The following is a 17,647-nucleotide window of genomic DNA, read 5'->3' as shown; positions in this document are numbered from 1 at the left end:
AGGGACTGGGGGTAGGGAATCCCTGACGGCCCCCATCCCCTGTGGAGCAAGCAGATAAACAGGGAGTCAGGCGAAAGAAAAAACAGGTACAAGAAATCGAAACAAAAGACACTTTCTTACCAGGGAAATGTAGCCCTTTTCAGGGCGCATCGGCACCACCCGGGAGTTCTTCAACTCCGAGTGTGTGGTCTTCTCGACCCGGGCGGTGATATCCGACGCCGATACCGGCTCGGCTAGCATCCTCGTCCCAGCCCAGGGGACGTCCCGAGTCATCTCGAACATGGGCACCCGACGCTGCGCCAGCGGAAGCAGGCTCCTCTTGTGGAACGCTATTGCCACCGTGGCCGCGGTGACTCGGGCATCTCGCAGCTTCTGAAGCCCCGCAAGAAGCGGGGCGAGCTTCTTCTGCTCCTCTGACGGAGCGCCCCACGCCCACTTCTGTGGGGCCTCCGTCACCATCTTCCCGGTGTACTTCGGCAGAAGACCACCGTCATTCTGGAGGTAGAACCACGCGCTCTGCCACCCACGGTTTGACGAGGGCATCGAGCTCCAGATGTATAATCCGGACCGTTGCTGACGAAGCTGCAGCGTGCAGCCACCGGCTCGCAGGGGGATCTTCTCTTTCCCCATGTAACGGGCCGACATCTCCGCCTTGAAGAGGTGAAGCCAGAGGTTCCAATTGACAGGAACCCCTAGGAATCCCTCGCAAACCGTGGCGAAGACGGCGGCCTGCATCACCGAGTTGGGATTGAGGTTGTGCAGCTCCACTTCGTAGTAGTGGAGGATCGCCCTGATCAGGCGGCCGGCCGGAATCCTGAACCCCCAGTCTAAGAACGACAGGAAGCAGACCACATAGCCCGGCGGCGGGTTTGGCTCCCTGTCGTTCGCTGAAGGAACGATCCACTCCGGGAACCTGACATCCTTGAGAGGACGGAGAATCCCGGCCTTCACGCGCGCCTCCAGCGCGGACTTGGTCACATTGCAGGGTGGCCACGCCTCAACGCCGGCCATGGCTTTGGGAGGAACAGGAGTGTCTGCGCGGCGGAAGTGGAGGAGATGGCGGCAGAAGAAAGGGCGGGAGGCAAGGACTTTGTTGCGCAGGAGCGAGAGGAAAGAATCCAAGCCCCCAGTGTTGACGGTCCTTAATGCTCACATTTAACCATCAACTAATCATGGAAAAGGATCCAAATGCAACCAACACCTAGACTTAGGGTTTTATCTGACAGAATTCCACAAGTTTTGTGTTTGTCTATTTCTGCAGGGGGTTATCAGGAAATATGGAGGAAAGGCCCACATGTCAGGTTTACATAGAGATATTAACGTGCCGCGCAATTTTCTATCATCTAGAAGACTCCAGAAGCCACGGGAACGAACGGGAGGCCGAGCGGGCCCGGAAGCAGGGCGCCCGCCCTACCCCCCTGGGCGCCCGCCCTCCTCTGCTGGCCAATCAGCACGAGTCTCGGGGATTATGCTCCACCGACTCTAAGGATCGAGGAAAATCACATGATTAAGGTCGGTTTGATCGGATGGTGGAGAATAACGTGGAAATTCCTTGGGAGCTACTCTTCCTAGATTTCTTGGGAGCTACTCTTCCTAGATTTCTTGGGGGCTACTCTTCCTGGACTATATAAGCAGACCCCCACCAGCCCCTGGAGGCATACCTCTTCTACAGAATCAAAGCTAGGGTTTCAAGTCTTCATCCAAGTAGAGAGGATCCCTCTAGTTCTTCTAATTCTAGTTCCTCTAGTTCTAGTTCTAGTTAGTTCTAGTTGTAATCTAGAAAATAGGGAGAGAGAAGAGGAGAGCGGAGGAGGAGGAGCCGGATCTGTCGGATCTTCCTCAACATTGTACTTTTGCAGCAACTGGTTCGTTCTTCATCGTTCTCCAGGTTCTTCAATTCATAATCCTGAGTTCTTTAATTACTTTTATTTACATTCAAGTTATTTATTGGATTCCCGCTTGCATCAAGTGCTCTAATCTTTGCAACATTAGAGTAGTAATTAATAGATTAGACGTGGTGTTTAGTCTTGCAATTACCTGGAATTGCACCCAATCCTGCGGATTGTTGTGGTAGCCCTAGGGTAGTGACAGCCCTAACGGTCGACGTATTCCACCTCGTTCGGATCGGTGTTTGTAGGACCGTAGTCAGAGCTTCCTAGCCCCCTTCTCATCTCTTTCTGTGGTTAGTGTTCTGATGTCCCAAAATAGATAATCTTGAAGTAATTCTTGATTCTTAGATCAAATAGAGAACTCTCAGGAAACTTCCTCTCTTCCCACCAAAAATAATTATATAGTTATCCTTGGGCGATCTTGGATCTTAATTAGTACACTCACGTTCCCTGTGGAAAATCGATACTCTGGAATACTCCCGGGTGAAAGCTACATCGGTATCCGTGCGCTTGCGGATTTTTCTGTTTGCATTTAAAATACCCAACAAGCTTTCTGGCGCCGTTGCCGGGGAATGGTAGCTGTGCTAGTTTCGAACCAAGTCGTCCGTGTATCCTTTTTCTTTTCCCTTTTTACCACACTCACCTTACCATTTTCACCACACCACATGGATTTCACTCCTATCTATAAATTCTTTGCTCCAAAGGGCGAGTTATTAGAGCCACCACCATCATCACATCCAATTCTTACAGATGGCTACGACCTCGGCCCTGATCTAATAGCCATGATTCAGGAGCAACCCTTCTCTGGGCAAGTAGATGAAGATCCATACACCCACCTTAGAGAATTCGAGCAGTTGTGCTCTTGCCGATCTATTTCCGGCATGACACAAGACACCATTAAATGGAAATTATTTCCGTTCTCCCTTTTGGGAAGAGCAAAAAAGTGGTATGCTCATTCTGTAAGAGGCGTCAATGGAAGTTGGGATGAACTTCGGGGCAACTTTTGTCTCGCCTTCTTCCCACTTTTTCGAATTGCTGACCTTAGAATTGAAATTCTTACATTCAAACAAAGAGAGAAGGAAACTTTAGGAGCAGCTTGGGCTAGGTTCACAAGCCTTACCAATTCCGGTCCAAACCTTTCCCTGCCGGACCATGTACTGTACTACCACTTTTATTGTGGTCTAAGCAAGGAGGCTGCTCTTCACCTCGACATTGCTTCAGGAGGCTCATTCACACACAAACTCACATATGAGGGGAGAGCTATCCTAGAAAGAATCCTTGAAAATACCCCTTACATAGGTATTTATGATGAGTTTCCTGAAGAAGAAAAAGAAGTCGAGCCTGATCCTAAACTAAAAGATGAGGAACTTGCAACCGAGTTAGAAATTCCACCTGACCCATCCATTAATTTGGTTGTAGAGAAACCTCCTGATAAAGGAATGCAAAACCAACTAAGGGATGATGAACCACCACCTTTAGAGCATCCCTTTGAATTCGAGGAAGATCTTTTTGAAGATTATGGAAATACCTCAAATTTTCCCATCCAAACACGACCTCTAGCAGGGACCACTCAATCCGTTCTAAGAGTAGAATCTGTTGACATAGAACACATCAAAAGCCTTTCGGCTATTCTGAGTTATGAATGGCTAACAGAAGCAGAGCTATCTCGTGAGGTAGCTCGAATCATCACTCCTTCAACCATTCTTCTGTGCCAAATTAGAGGGTCCCCTAGGAAGGTCCACTACAATCCATATGTTGGGATAAATGTTATTTCCAAGGAGATAGCTGACACTCTTTATCCCAACGAGTCCATAACCCCATCTCAAAAACTTTTACAAAGTCCATATGGATTAATTCTAGAAAGCCATGGGGTATTAAGGGCAGTTCCTGTTAGAATCAAGGACTCTGGAATATGCCTAGATTTTCACATTTTTGACATACCGGAGATTCCTCTCCTGATTGGCAGACCAATCATGAAACTTCTACAGGAACAACCACAACGAGGTCATTTAGACTTCAAGGTTGGGAATTCCACTATTATTGTTCCTCTTGCTAGATCAATTAACACGATAGTGGAACCCAAACTTGACCCAGATCCTATTGAGGAGATCTTAATGGTGACTCAAGAGGAGATGACCCAACCATTCTTTAATCATGAACACTTTGTTCAAGAAGAAGAAGAGTTGGTAGAACCCATTGAGCTAGACAAAAATGAACAATCTTCACCTCCTTCAATAGAGTTAAAACCTCTTCCTTCTGGCCTTAGATATGTATTTCTGCACAACAACCCAAAAACTCCAGTAATTATCAGTGACAAGCTTTCTGATTATGAAACACAACAACTTGTCACTGTTCTTGAAAGGCATAGATCAGCATTTGGCTACTCTCTCGAAGATCTCACGGGCATTAGTCCCATTCTCTGCACTCATCGTATCCCTATTGATCCCAATTTTACACCTTCAAGGGAACCACAACGGAGACTTAACAATGCTATGCGAGAGGTTGTTAAGAAAGAGGTCCTCAAACTCTATCATGCTGGGATTATTTATCCTGTGCCACATAGTGAGTGGGTTAGCCCTGTCCAAGTAGTGCCAAAGAAAGGAGGAATGACGGTCGTAAGGAATGAGAAGAATGAACTCATCCCTCAACGAATTGTCACTGGGTGGCGTATGTGTATTGACTATCGAAAACTCAACAAGGCTACAAAGAAAGATCACTTTCCGTTACCCTTCATTGATGAAATGTTGGAACGGCTTGCAAACCACTCTTTCTACTGTTTCCTTGATGGTTATTCTGGATATCACCAAATCCCAATCCACCCAGATGACCAAGAAAAGACTACCTTTACATGCCCGTATGGAACTTATGCATACCGACGAATGTCGTTCGGATTGTGCAATGCTCCAGCTTCTTTCCAACGGTGCATGATGTCTATTTTCTCGGACATGATTGAGAAGATCATGGAGGTTTTCATGGATGATTTTACCGTCTATGGCAAAACCTTCAATCATTGCTTAGAGAATTTAGATAGAGTCTTACAGCGATGTGAAGAAAAGCACTTAATCCTAAACTGGGAGAAATGCCATTTTATGGTTCAGGAAGGAATAGTGCTAGGACATAAAGTGTCCGAACGTGGTATAGAGGTGGACAAAGCAAAGATTGAAGTTATTGAAAAACTTCCACCTCCCACGAATGTGAAAGGAATCCGTAGCTTTTTGGGACATGCAGGGTTCTATAGACGCTTTATCAAGAATTTCTCTCAAATTGCTAGACCCCTAACTAATCTCTTAGCTAAGGACGCACCTTTCATCTTTAATGATGAGTGTCATGAATCTTTTCAAACTCTTAAGAAAGCACTCATCTCAGCCCCGATTATCCAACCACCTGATTGGAATCTTCCTTTTGAGATCATGTGTGATGCTAGCGATTTTGCGGTTGGTGCTGTTTTAGGACAAACCAAGGATAAAAAGCATTATGCCATATCCTACGCTAGCAAAACCTTGTCTGGACCACAGCTCAATTACACTACAACTGAAAAAGAGCTTTTGGCTGTTGTCTTTGCTATAGACAAGTTTAGATCTTACTTAGTGGGGGCAAAGATAATCATCTATTCAGATCATGCTGCTCTCAAGTACCTCCTCACTAAGAAAGATGCTAAGCCTCGTCTAATTCGATGGATTCTTCTACTCCAAGACTTTGACATAGAAATCCGAGATAAGAAGGGAGTAGAGAATTCCGTAGCCGACCACTTATCTAGGCTTCAATATAAGGAAACACATGATGAGCTTCCCATAAATGACTACCTAAGGGATGACACCCTACTTAAGATAACACATGCAGATCCATGGTACGCAGACATCGTAAACTTTATAGTAAAAGGCTATGTCCCACCTGGTGTAAACAAAAGGAAGTTGCTTCACGATAGTCGTTTCCACCTTTGGGATGAGCCATATCTTTTCCGAGTCTGCGTTGATGGACTCTTGAGAAGGTGTGTTCCTATGGCGGAGGCTACTCAAATTATGGAAAGATGCCATGCCTCGCCATATGGAGGACACTACGGAGCATTTCGAACACATGCTAAAATTTGGCAAAGTGGCTTTTTCTGGCCAACGATGTATGAAGATACAAAGGACTTTGTCAGGAGATGCCACCGATGTCAAAAACATGGGAATATCAACTCACGAAATGAAATGCCTCTCACAAATAATCTTCAAGTAGAACTTTTCGATGTATGGGGCATTGATTTCATGGGACCATTCCCTATGTCCGGGAATTGCGAGTATATCTTAGTAGCTGTGGACTACGTGTCCAAATGGGTAGAAGCCCTACCTTGTCGATCAGCTGATTCAAAACATGCCAAGAGAATGTTCCATGAAGTAATCTTTTCTCGCTTTGGTATACCCCGGATAGTTATAAGCGATGGAGGTTCCCACTTCATCGACAAAATCTTCCGGAAGTACCTAGCCGATCATGGAGTTCGACACAACGTCGCAACACCATACCATCCTCAAACTAGCGGTCAAGCCGAAACATCTAACAAACAAATCAAAAATATTTTACAAAAGACCGTAGATGAGATGGGTAAGGGGTGGAAGGACAAACTTCCTGATGCACTTTGGGCATATAGAACTGCATTCAAAACACCCATAGGCATGTCACCTTATCAACTTGTATATGGAAAAACGTGTCACTTGCCTGTGGAAGTAGAGTTTAAGGCTCATTGGGCACTCAAGAAATGGAACATGGATCACCACCTTGCTAGCGAGAATCGTCTGATGCAACTATCTGAGCTAGAAGAATGGAGAGAGAAAGCCTACCACAATTCAAGGATCTATAAAGAGAGAACAAAACGATGGCATGATAAGAGAATCAAGCACAAGGAGTTTAAGCCTGGAGATAAGGTTCTACTATTCAATTCAAGAGTTAAGCTCTTTGGTCATGGTAAGCTACGAAGTAAGTGGGATGGACCATATAAGGTTATTGACACTTCAACACATGGAGCCATTACCATCCAAGACGACATAGGTAACACTTTTAAGGTGAATGGTCAACGCTTGAAAATCTATCTCGAGCCACAAAACAACCTCGTAGAGGAACTTGATGTGATTGAGTTCATAGAATTCTCATATTAAGCTCTCATAAGCTCTAGACAATTACCTAACCCTTAACATGTTCCACGAGTTTTGTTGTCTATTTGGGTTGTACAGGATTTTGAGGCTTAAGAAGAGTGAGACCGAACATGCAGGCCACAAGAGTGAACGACTATGTCAACATCCAGCTTGGGGGAGGCACCCCACATGTATCTAGATAAGTATTACTTTTCTTTCTTAGTTTTATTTATTAGTATTCGGAAATAAAAAAATGCATAATCATGAAACCAAATAAAGTTTTTCTTTTGAGTAATATACAATAGTTTTGTGTAATCCTAAATTTTAAATAAAATAAAAAGAAAGTTTGATTCAAGTCTAGGTAATTGACAAACATGATATGAGAAGGTCTGAGCTACTATTTAACTTGTTCCAAGTTTTGCTAGAGTTCTGGAGATTTTATCTTTTGAAAATCTAAAAAAAATGATGATGAGATCCTGTTTGACATAATACCTAGAGTCTTATAAGATATAAATATTAAATCTGTGGACACTTGCTTTGTTCAAGCCATTGTTAATTCTTGTAGTTTTGGTTGAGAGAATTATCATGCTCCAAAGATCAAGATCTTTTTGTTTTAAAAATATAAAAGATTCACTCTTCCGAAGTATTATTGCGTTAGAGGCATGGGACTATGCAAAAATTTGATTCGAAAAAAAAGAGAGTGAGACGAGAGATAAAAATGGACAAGTGTCCGAAGTAGAATTAGGGGTACAAAGATACCCACCTGAGTGGAAAAAATGGACATGTGTCCGGCAGTAGAATTAGGGGTACTTGCTGCCCACTTGAAAAAAAAAGAGACTGAAAAAAAGAGAAAAAAAATGATAGCCCATGGTCCCTCTAATAAGCAATATGCCAGTAAGAGATGACAAACTTTTCAAAAAGGTCAGAGGTCTAGATCTAGGAGTATGTCATTCCTCTCCCTTACTCCGAGCGTTGACATAGCAAAATGCAAAGTAAGTATGCTAAAACTTTTAGAGCTCTACTTATATATCTTTCGAGAAGAAGGCAATGCCTCAGTTTCATTTTGTAGACTTATAAAAAAAACTCCAGAACAAAGGTAAGACAGAAGAACTTGAGACATAGTGCTTGACTTGATCATTCTGTTTTTCAATCACTTAAGACCTTAGTGATAACTTAAAAACCCTGTAGTAAGAGGCATAAAAGTAACCCCTGTTTTCTTGTTGATTTTAGCTTTGCTCAGGGACGAGCAAAGGTTAAGCTTGGGGGAGCTTGTTGACGGTCCTTAATGCTCACATTTAACCATCAACTAATCATGGAAAAGGATCCAAATGCAACCAACACCTAGACTTAGGGTTTTATGTGACAGAATTCCACGAGTTTTGTGTTTGTCTATTTCTGCAGGGGGTTATATTAACGTGCCGCGCAATTTTCTATCATCTAGAAGACTCCAGAAGCCATGGGAACGAACGGGAGGCCGAGCGGGCCCGGAAGCAGGGCGCCCGCCCTACCCCCTGGGCGCCCGCCCTCCTCTACTGGCCAATCAGCACGAGTCTCGGGGATTATGCTCCACCGACTCTAAGGATCGTGGAAAATCACACGATTAAGGTCGGTTTGATCGGATGGTGGAGAATAACGTGGAAATTCCTTGGGAGCTACTCTTCCTAGATTTCTTGGGAGCTACTCTTCCTAGATTTCTTGGGGGCTACTCTTCCTGGACTATATAAGCAGACCCCCACCAGCCCCTGAAGGCATACCTCTTCTACAGAATCAAAGCTAGGGTTTCAAGTCTTCATCCACATAGAGAGGATCCCTCTAGTTCTTCTAATTCTAGTTCCTCTAGTTCTAGTTAGTTCTAGTTAGTTCTAGTTGTAATCTAGAAAATAGGGAGAGAGAAGAGGAGAGCGGAGGAGGAGGAGCCGGATCTGTCGGATCTTCCTCAACATTGTACTTTTGCAGCAACTGGTTCGTTCTTCATCGTTCTCCAGGTTCTTCAATTCATAATCCTGAGTTCTTTAATTACTTTTATTTACATTCAAGTTATTTATTGGATTCCCGCTTGCATCAAGTGCTCTAATCTTTGCAACATTAGAGTAGTAATTAATAGATTAGACGTGGTGTTTAGTCTTGCAATTACCTGGAATTGCACCCAATCCTGCGGATTGTTGTGGTAGCCCTAGGGTAGTGACAGCCCTAACGGTCGACGTATTCCACCTCGTTCGGATCGGTGTTTGTAGGACCGTAGTCAGAGCTTCCTAGCCCCCTTCTCATCTCTTTCTGTGGTTAGTGTTCTGATGTCCCAAAATAGATAATCTTGAAGTAATTCTTGATTCTTAAATCAAATAGAGAACTCTCAGGAAACTTCCTCTCTTCCCACCAAAAATAATTATATAGTTATCCTTGGGCGATCTTGGATCTTAATTAGTACACTCACGTTCCCTGTGGAAAATCGATACTCTGGAATACTCCCGGGTGAAAGCTACATCGGTATCCGTGCGCTTGCGGATTTTTCTGTTTGCGTTTAAAATACCCAACACCCAGCAGCCGCGTTTATAGAAGAGGCGCGCCACGACCACGCCCCCTGCGAAGAAGGCCAAGAGGGAGGAAGAGCAACCGTCGCCCACTCCCCAGGTGAAAAATTCGAAGTGCCAACTCCCTCCGATTCTCGCGCCCGCCGCATGCGCGCATTTATTTCGCAGGTGAAACGTCCCATCCAGCCAGCGCGAGACGGCACGGTCGTTTCGACTCCCCACGCACCGCGCCTCAAACGAAGCACCCTGAAAAGTTATGTCAGGGCGGTTCCTTCCAGGGGACGCGGCGCCCGACCCCCCGCTGACCAAGCGTCGCAGGAAGGTCTCCGTCGGACACAGTTTTCCGTCTCGCCCGACCCCATCAAGACCCTGAGCGAAAGCTGCAAGGCAGTTTCCCGTCGGGCGCAGATTCCGTCTCGCCCGACCCCAACACTACAAAACGAGTCTGAAAAAAGCCTTGCGAGGCCCAAAATCCCCAGGCCATGGCCACCTACGTTCCAGAGGTTGCGAGACTGACCTGCGACACAGGTTCGAACAGTCGCCTCAGGATGACTGAGCGAGGGATGACTGAAGATGAGCACAATAGAGGCCAAGGTTCGAGCCCCATAGGGAGTCGGCGCATCTTTACAAGTCATATCCGAGACCCATGCGGGTGTCACGTGAGTGGGATCCCATCGAGGGAGCCATCGAGCCCTTGGAACCTAACGAACGGTTCCGACATCCACCGTGACTGCCCTCGGGTACTTTTTGAGATGTGCCCATAAGGCCACTAGCCGACCCCTATCGAATGGGACTCGGACATCCACTTGGATCTACCCGCCTGCAGCTCCCGGGAAGCGTCGTCACTCGCATCGAGGGTAGTATGGCACGACCCACCCCTCCTCCGAGCGAAAGGAAGAATGAGGGACGTAATTATAAGACGAGAAAGAACCTGATCGACCCTTTTGGGGAAAGGGCTCGGGGGCTTCCTCGCACCATGGGAACAGGCACCACGTATAAAGAACGCGCAACCTATCCCTCAAAAATACTCCAGACTATAGATGTAAGGGGTAAAAGCCTTTGAAGGAATAACACCATTCCTCCAAAAGGCTCGGGGGCTACACCCGGCGGGTGCGCTCGCGCGCACCCTCCGAGAAAAGTAAAAAGCTCCCAGTCAACAAGCAGTCCCTGGGGAAAGAACCTCTAAAGAGGTGACCCCACCCCTTCAGAGGCTCGGGGGCTACTGTTGGGTACCATAAAAAGGGATACCCAAATCAGAGCAATAAAAAACGCAAAAAACATACTAACCACAATCACCGGGGTACGGGCCCCAGTTGATTCAACTCGCCCGACCTCCCAGGGCCTCGGACGCAAGTTCATTCAACTCGCCCGACCCCCCAGGGCCTCGGACGTAAGTTCCGACTCGCCCGACCCCCTAGGGCCTCGGACGCAAGTTCTGACTCGCCCGACACCTCAGGGCCTCGGACGCAAGATCCGACTCGCCCGACCCCTCAGGGCCTCGGACGCAAGTTCCGACTCGCCCAACCCCTCAGGGCCTCGGACGCAAGTTCCGACTCGCCCGACCCCTCAGGGCCTCGGACGCAAGTTCCGACTCGACCGACCCCTCAGGGTCTCGAACTCAAGTTCCGTCTCGCCCGACCCCTTCCAGGCTCGGGCGCCGGACCCCATTCCACCTGGGAAGCAAGACTTCCACCGCACGGCACCGTACTCACGACGTGACAGGCGCGATGACTCCCATACCGCAGCAGGGCAGGGTGTCGATTGTTCCAATCACCCTGGGCACTGCAGCTTCACCTTTTTCACTGTGTGCCCTTACCTCTTTCACTGTGGCGTACTGCCTCACAGTAGAAAGGGAATGGGGGAGGTTAATCAGCATCACTATTTGAGGTCTTTTCCCACTATTGACGGGACGACCTGCAGTACCGGCGATCCGACCCCCACGACTTCCACAGGGCTCGGCAAACCTCCACAAGAGTGACCATCCCTCAAGGACAAGATGAACAGGCTTCAACAGGGTCGGGGCTGTAACTCTTCCACTCAGGGAAATCAACCCATGTAAATCTCTGTCTCCCCTTGAGGCTATAAAAGGGGAGCCAGGGCTCATAGCTAGGATCAAGTTCATACACACGCCCACCACACTCTTTCACAGAGCAGCGACCCGCACTCTGTCCACCACTAAGTCGAGACCTTGGATTTAGCCCTCTCTCGCAACCTGCTTGTACCCCCTACTACAAGCACCTTTGGGTGCAAGGTTATACAGAACCCCCGATCACACTGGACTTTGGGCATTCTTGGCCCGAACCAGTATAAACCCTCTGTGTCTCACTTGCATCACCATCCAAGTTTGGGTAGTCACGCAGACTTATACTTGTTAGTGTCTAGACCACGAGTCTAGACGCCGACACTATGCATGGGCGTAGTCTTGTCTCGCAATAATTGCTAAGTATGCTTGCACTAACTATGATAATGCTAGACTATATAGTTGAGAATAACTTAGGAAATATTCTTGTAGTTCGTTCTAATTCCATGCTAATGACTTTCTAGAGTATCTAATTGAGGTGCTTATCATATTTATATGTGGCTAAGTTATGCTGATCAGATTAATTATCTTTGTCACTATTTATTACTTCATATATCCTTTATGTGACACTTATCCCTGTATGAAAGAATTATATAAATGTTCTCAATTATACATGCAATGATAGATACTCAATCTCATCTTCCATTCTGTAATCAATATTGATGATTGCTAATCCCTTCCTAGTGGTAAAAATATAAATAACGATACCTGAAATACTTCCCGGTTAAAATGCTACATCGGTATTAATCTGTGCGCTTGCAGATCCTATTCATTATTTATTTAGAATAGCAATTGCATATTTCAATACCGCGTCTCTCATGTCATGCTGGGGATGACAACTTGGCTTAAGTGGTATGAGGGATAGGTTTGGCATTTTTGGCACCGTTATCAGAATTAGAAAACTAAGTCTACTTTTGGTAATGATGTTAAGAATACCCAACACTTTCCACTGTTATCATTAGATTTTCTACTCTGTTTTCTCAAGGTATAACACTCAAATCCTCTTCAGTGGATAAAGGATGACAAGATCGCAACCTCAAACAAGGAAGCCATGGCCCAGAGGCCACAAAGCTGCCAAGCCAACCTACCAAAGACTGCATGCCATAGGTAGAGACATCTCCTAAACCATGATAAACCCTACCTACCACCAACTCAACACCAAAGTCACCATCATCCCTAGGCCATGCGTCCATATATAGTCACAGGAACTCTAGCAGTGGCTCCACATCATCAGAAAAGCCAAGAGATAAGAAGACAACACTGCAAAGAGAAGGCCATCTCCATGTGAGTTCCATCGCTAAAGTGTCATAGTAACACCATGTATGCCAAATTTGTACCCTAGATTGTGATGTGCATGCTCTAGTGTTAGCATGGTCAGCTTCCTAGTGAGCCAAGGATTATGCTTGGTCGATGACATGTCACAAGTCTTAGATTGTCACTACTTCTAAAGTAGTGAATAGGTCATCAATTGTTACCTTCTCTGTCACGCTTGTTGGATGTTGATGTGAACGGATGACTATGTATTAAAGGGACCATAGCCAAGTCTAGGACTGTAGCGGTCATGAAGCTAGGAGGGGGAACCTCTAGATCATCAGTGTGGTTGATTGCCCTACTCCCTTTGTCGAGAAGGGGTGTGACATCAAAGTTGTAGTGTAAACTAGTCCATATCTCTGCATCGAGAACTCCATCTCATGTAGGGCATGCTTGACATCACCAATGCTAGGTCTCATGCCCATCGCCACTTTAAGGTGTAAAAAACTAGCCTTATGATGATATGAAGGCAAAGGTATAAGTTAGGCACTTTGTTTTTGTCGGCGATATGCAATAGTGTACAATTAGGTTTAGGATAGACATCTATGTTGTAAAGAGGGGAACTCTATCTAAATGGTTATCTAAGTGTCACTAGATGATAACTAACTTTGCATATGCATTGGACCTAGTGAGACATGGTGAGGTGCAAGTAAACAATGTTTTTGAAAAGCTAATAACTCAGTGCCTAAGGTGAAGATGTTCATGTTGGAACATATTGGAGTTTAGCGGATTTGAGATGCTTGCAAAAAATGGGACTTAGTGCAGCTTCACCGCAGCCACCAGATTTAGTCGATGCGTTGGCTAAGAGTCACTGAAGAAAGCGCTATAGCTTAGGATGCACAATAAAGCCTAATCGATGATAGGGTATGCCCTCAAATATATTTGGTAGTTCCCTTTTGACAGCGTCATGGTATGAGTTAGCACTATTCACTCGAGGGTATTTTTATATAAACTCACTAGATAACCCAATAATATATGTAAGATATGTTCTATTTGATCTCACATCCTGAAAATCGATGGCAAATTAAGTGCTTTGCTGAACATTACTCAAACTGCTTTTTTGGTGACTTTGACAAATAATAATAATAATAATAATAATAATAATAATAATAATAATAATAATAATAATAATAATAATAATAATAATAATAATAATAATATCATAAAGTGGTCCAAAAAAAACTAAGAATTGGTATGGGGGCATAATGTGGGAGTATAAGCTTGTCATAAAAATTTGAAAACATTTTTAACAAAGTGCGATTATACGTTGTTCATAAATGGATATATCCTTCACATAGTTTCATATAACAGTGTAAGAGATGTACCATTTGTGGACAATGATGTATGGTACCTCTTTTTTAAAACCATTTTAAGTTTTTATTGAGTATTACTCCCTCTGTCCCTTATTGATTGTCGTTGTGGAGTACTCCAGCTTTGTCCATGTTCAGATAGAGCTTCTATTGTGCACCTGGACCCTCCCACTCTCCACATTCATGGATTCTGTGTTGTACCTCCTCAAAAGCTGATAAAAGGGACATAGGGAGTATACATAAAAAACATGTTGTCATGCAAGTTTGTAGGATTTTCTAACAAAATTTAGGATTATTACAATTATTTTATATTAATTTTGAGATAGAAGGACAAATTATTTCTAGCAAACGAAATGATTTTTTTCATTCAGGCCTAGAATGAAACATACGAGCATAAGTATTATTTGTACAATATTCTTGGAATTTTATTGGAGGTACTCACCATTTAATTTGGAACTACTTTCAATAAGCACGCAGAAATTTATTTAAACAATAAAAAATAGAGATTTGGTTTTGAGAATTTTGAAACTTCTACACAACAACATGTATGTAGCCTATTTTGTGCAAAAAAAAGTTTGGACATTTTTAAAGGCTGTTTCATAAGATGCTTTCTCTATATACATGAGTGAAAAACAAGTCATATGCAAAAGAACCAAGAAACAATAATTGGTATCCAAACAAATGTTGTCAATCAGTATATCATGATTTTAGAAAAGACACTAGGAAAAATAAACATATCATTTGGAGTTAGCACGGGGAAAGACTAGTTACACAAAAAAATGTTGCAAATAAAAAGGAGAAAATAGCTAATTTCATGACGATGTGTGGAGCACTCTAGCTCATGAAAATAAGTTTTCATGGTGGGATTTACATCGCCATCATGAAAAAGATTAATTTCATGAGAGTGTGTTTTTAACTCTCACAAAAAACCATTACCCTTACGAAATCTCCAGTTTCTGGTAGTGATAGTGCCACAAATAACCATGCAATAAACGTCTGAGTTTCTCGGAGACAACAAGAGATATACCACAAAATGTTATAGTATATTTGTTTCTATAATTGCCTGTATGATGTATAGGCTGCGAACAAGTAGTCTAATATGGCGGGAAACGAAAAATATCAATAGTCTGGAAACTTTTGAATATTTTAAAATCTTTCCAAAGGCAGGTAATCGGGAGTTATTAAAACTCACTCGGTTTTGCTCGCACCGTAGAATTCGGAGCATCGGTGGCTCATCCGCCTGTCGACACGTCGTGCTACATCTTTTGTAAAAAAACCCTCTAGCCTTTTGGAAACAAACCCGCAGTCCAGATCTCTCCATGTTCATCGGCCTCACTCCAGCATTGGCTGGGTGGCGCCCGAAGCCCCGAAACCCTAGCTTCCCTCTTCTCGCCTCCACTGGCGGTGACGGAGGAGCTCACGAAATCTGCGATGACCTCCCCTCCTCTCCACTCGTGGTGACGGGGCAATACATGTATTTGTGAGGACCTTCTCTCCCCTCTGCTCATGGTGACGGCACAGATCTATGGGTCACTGGCATCTCTCGTCTGTTTCAGTCTCCCTTTCCTCTCTTCCCCCTTACCGCCGCCGCCGGTGTAATACCCGATTTTAAGGATAAAACCAGATATGCACCATATGTGAGTCTTAGAAGTCAATTCTCACATATAGCTATAAATAAGGGGTAATATCAACAGAAAATGCATAAATTTATGACGTACTTAGTATAAAAGAGATAACCTTTAGTAACAAACAACGGATAGATAACTCCAACTTCGGGTATTAACTTCACTCTACAGGATCCAACTGACTGGTTGATCACAAGTCTAACACTCTTCCTGAAGTATGGGGGAAATAGCAAGAGTGAGTCCATGTCGAACTCCACAAGTATAGCAACTAGATTGTTTAGATCCCACAATCTCATGATCAATGTGGCATAAATAATGTAGAGCATTAAACAATAAATAATGAATATTTTAACACAACAAGAATCAACACCCTTAATGCAAGAATCCCCAATGCCGCTATTGACCGTGAGCACGCCTAGTATACCAGTTTTAACACTCTGCAGAGGTTGTACATCTTTACCCATGATTCATAATTTACCCTTTCACCCGAGGTCGCGAGTCTCTTAACCCCCTTCCTAGGGAGGCCGGCAGAGATCACTATGAAGCGTTTCAAAAGTTCGTCTAACATGTTAGGGCCGCAAGGTTTCCTGGGCGAGCAGATATAGATACCCCCTTCCAAATGGTACAATGACGCGCAACCTATACACATAAGAACAGAGGCTCGCACTATACCCGTGTCGGTTAAGCCCCTCTAGCGCCCTTTGGGTAACCTCTAACAAGCTAGAAAAGGTCTTTATACTGAGCTAAAGCCAGAGCCATTATAGCCCTCATGGTTGCACTGTTGTCCCGGTTATCACTTAATCATCAAGTGGCTAAAAAGTCATTTTTATCATTTATTACTTAACATTAATTTAGTCAAAGGATCATGGTCATAGAATTAAAACCCAAATGCTATACTTGCCTTAATCCAAATGCTCTTGTGGATCCTGTTGGTTCTGCTGGTCTCACTTGTCCAAGGCTCTGATATTGATCACCAAAAACTGCTCTCCGTCTAAACTCGATCATCGATCATCAACACACAAACAATCGGAGACAAACATAAACGAAGCAAACAAGGCTACAATTAGAACAGTACACCATTCATATAAAAACAGTGGAAAAAGTTTATAAAATGATTCTACGCATCACTACGATCTCACAGACGTAAAGATCACGAAAATCGGAGTTAAAACATAGAAGATATGAATTTTCTAAGATTTTATATAGAAAAATAATTAATTAAATAGAGTCACGAAATTAAAAAGTTTCAAATTGGTGAATTAAGTTTACTAACATGTAGAGCTCATTAATACGAATCCAAGGCAATTTGAATGGACAAAAATGGAGTTAAAATGAGCATGTTATAAGCAATTTAAATCTGGTGGCAAAACTATAAATACCTAAGCGTATTTTCTTTTAAGCCGATAAGAATACGTTTTCCGAATTGAAAAGCGCAAACCGGATAACACGCCAAGGGACGGCGGGTTTTATTATCAAAAAGGGGAGGGACTCTTTAGCAAATGTTACTCCGAAAGGATAACTTCTATTCTGGGCCATCAGATCACGATCGGACGGACCAGAATCACCCGAGGGGCTTCCGGCCGGCCGGCCGGTTAGCCGGAACAGGAGCTAGGCGGCGGCGCCATTGTTGGGGCTCACCGGAGCTCGTCGATCCGATGATTTCGTGCACCAAACTGAGAAATAAAACCACCAGGATGTGGAGGAGCTTACTACAAATCCGCCTAGGGACTTCACTTGGGTCGAGAGGGAGCAGGGAGCATGCGCGATGGTGGCGGCTCGATTCGAAGTTCGGCGAG

Source organism: Sorghum bicolor, chromosome 1, assembly GCF_000003195.3.
Source record: "Sorghum bicolor cultivar BTx623 chromosome 1, Sorghum_bicolor_NCBIv3, whole genome shotgun sequence".
Taxonomy (NCBI): domain Eukaryota; kingdom Viridiplantae; phylum Streptophyta; class Magnoliopsida; order Poales; family Poaceae; genus Sorghum; species Sorghum bicolor.
This window is presented reverse-complemented; position numbering follows the sequence as displayed.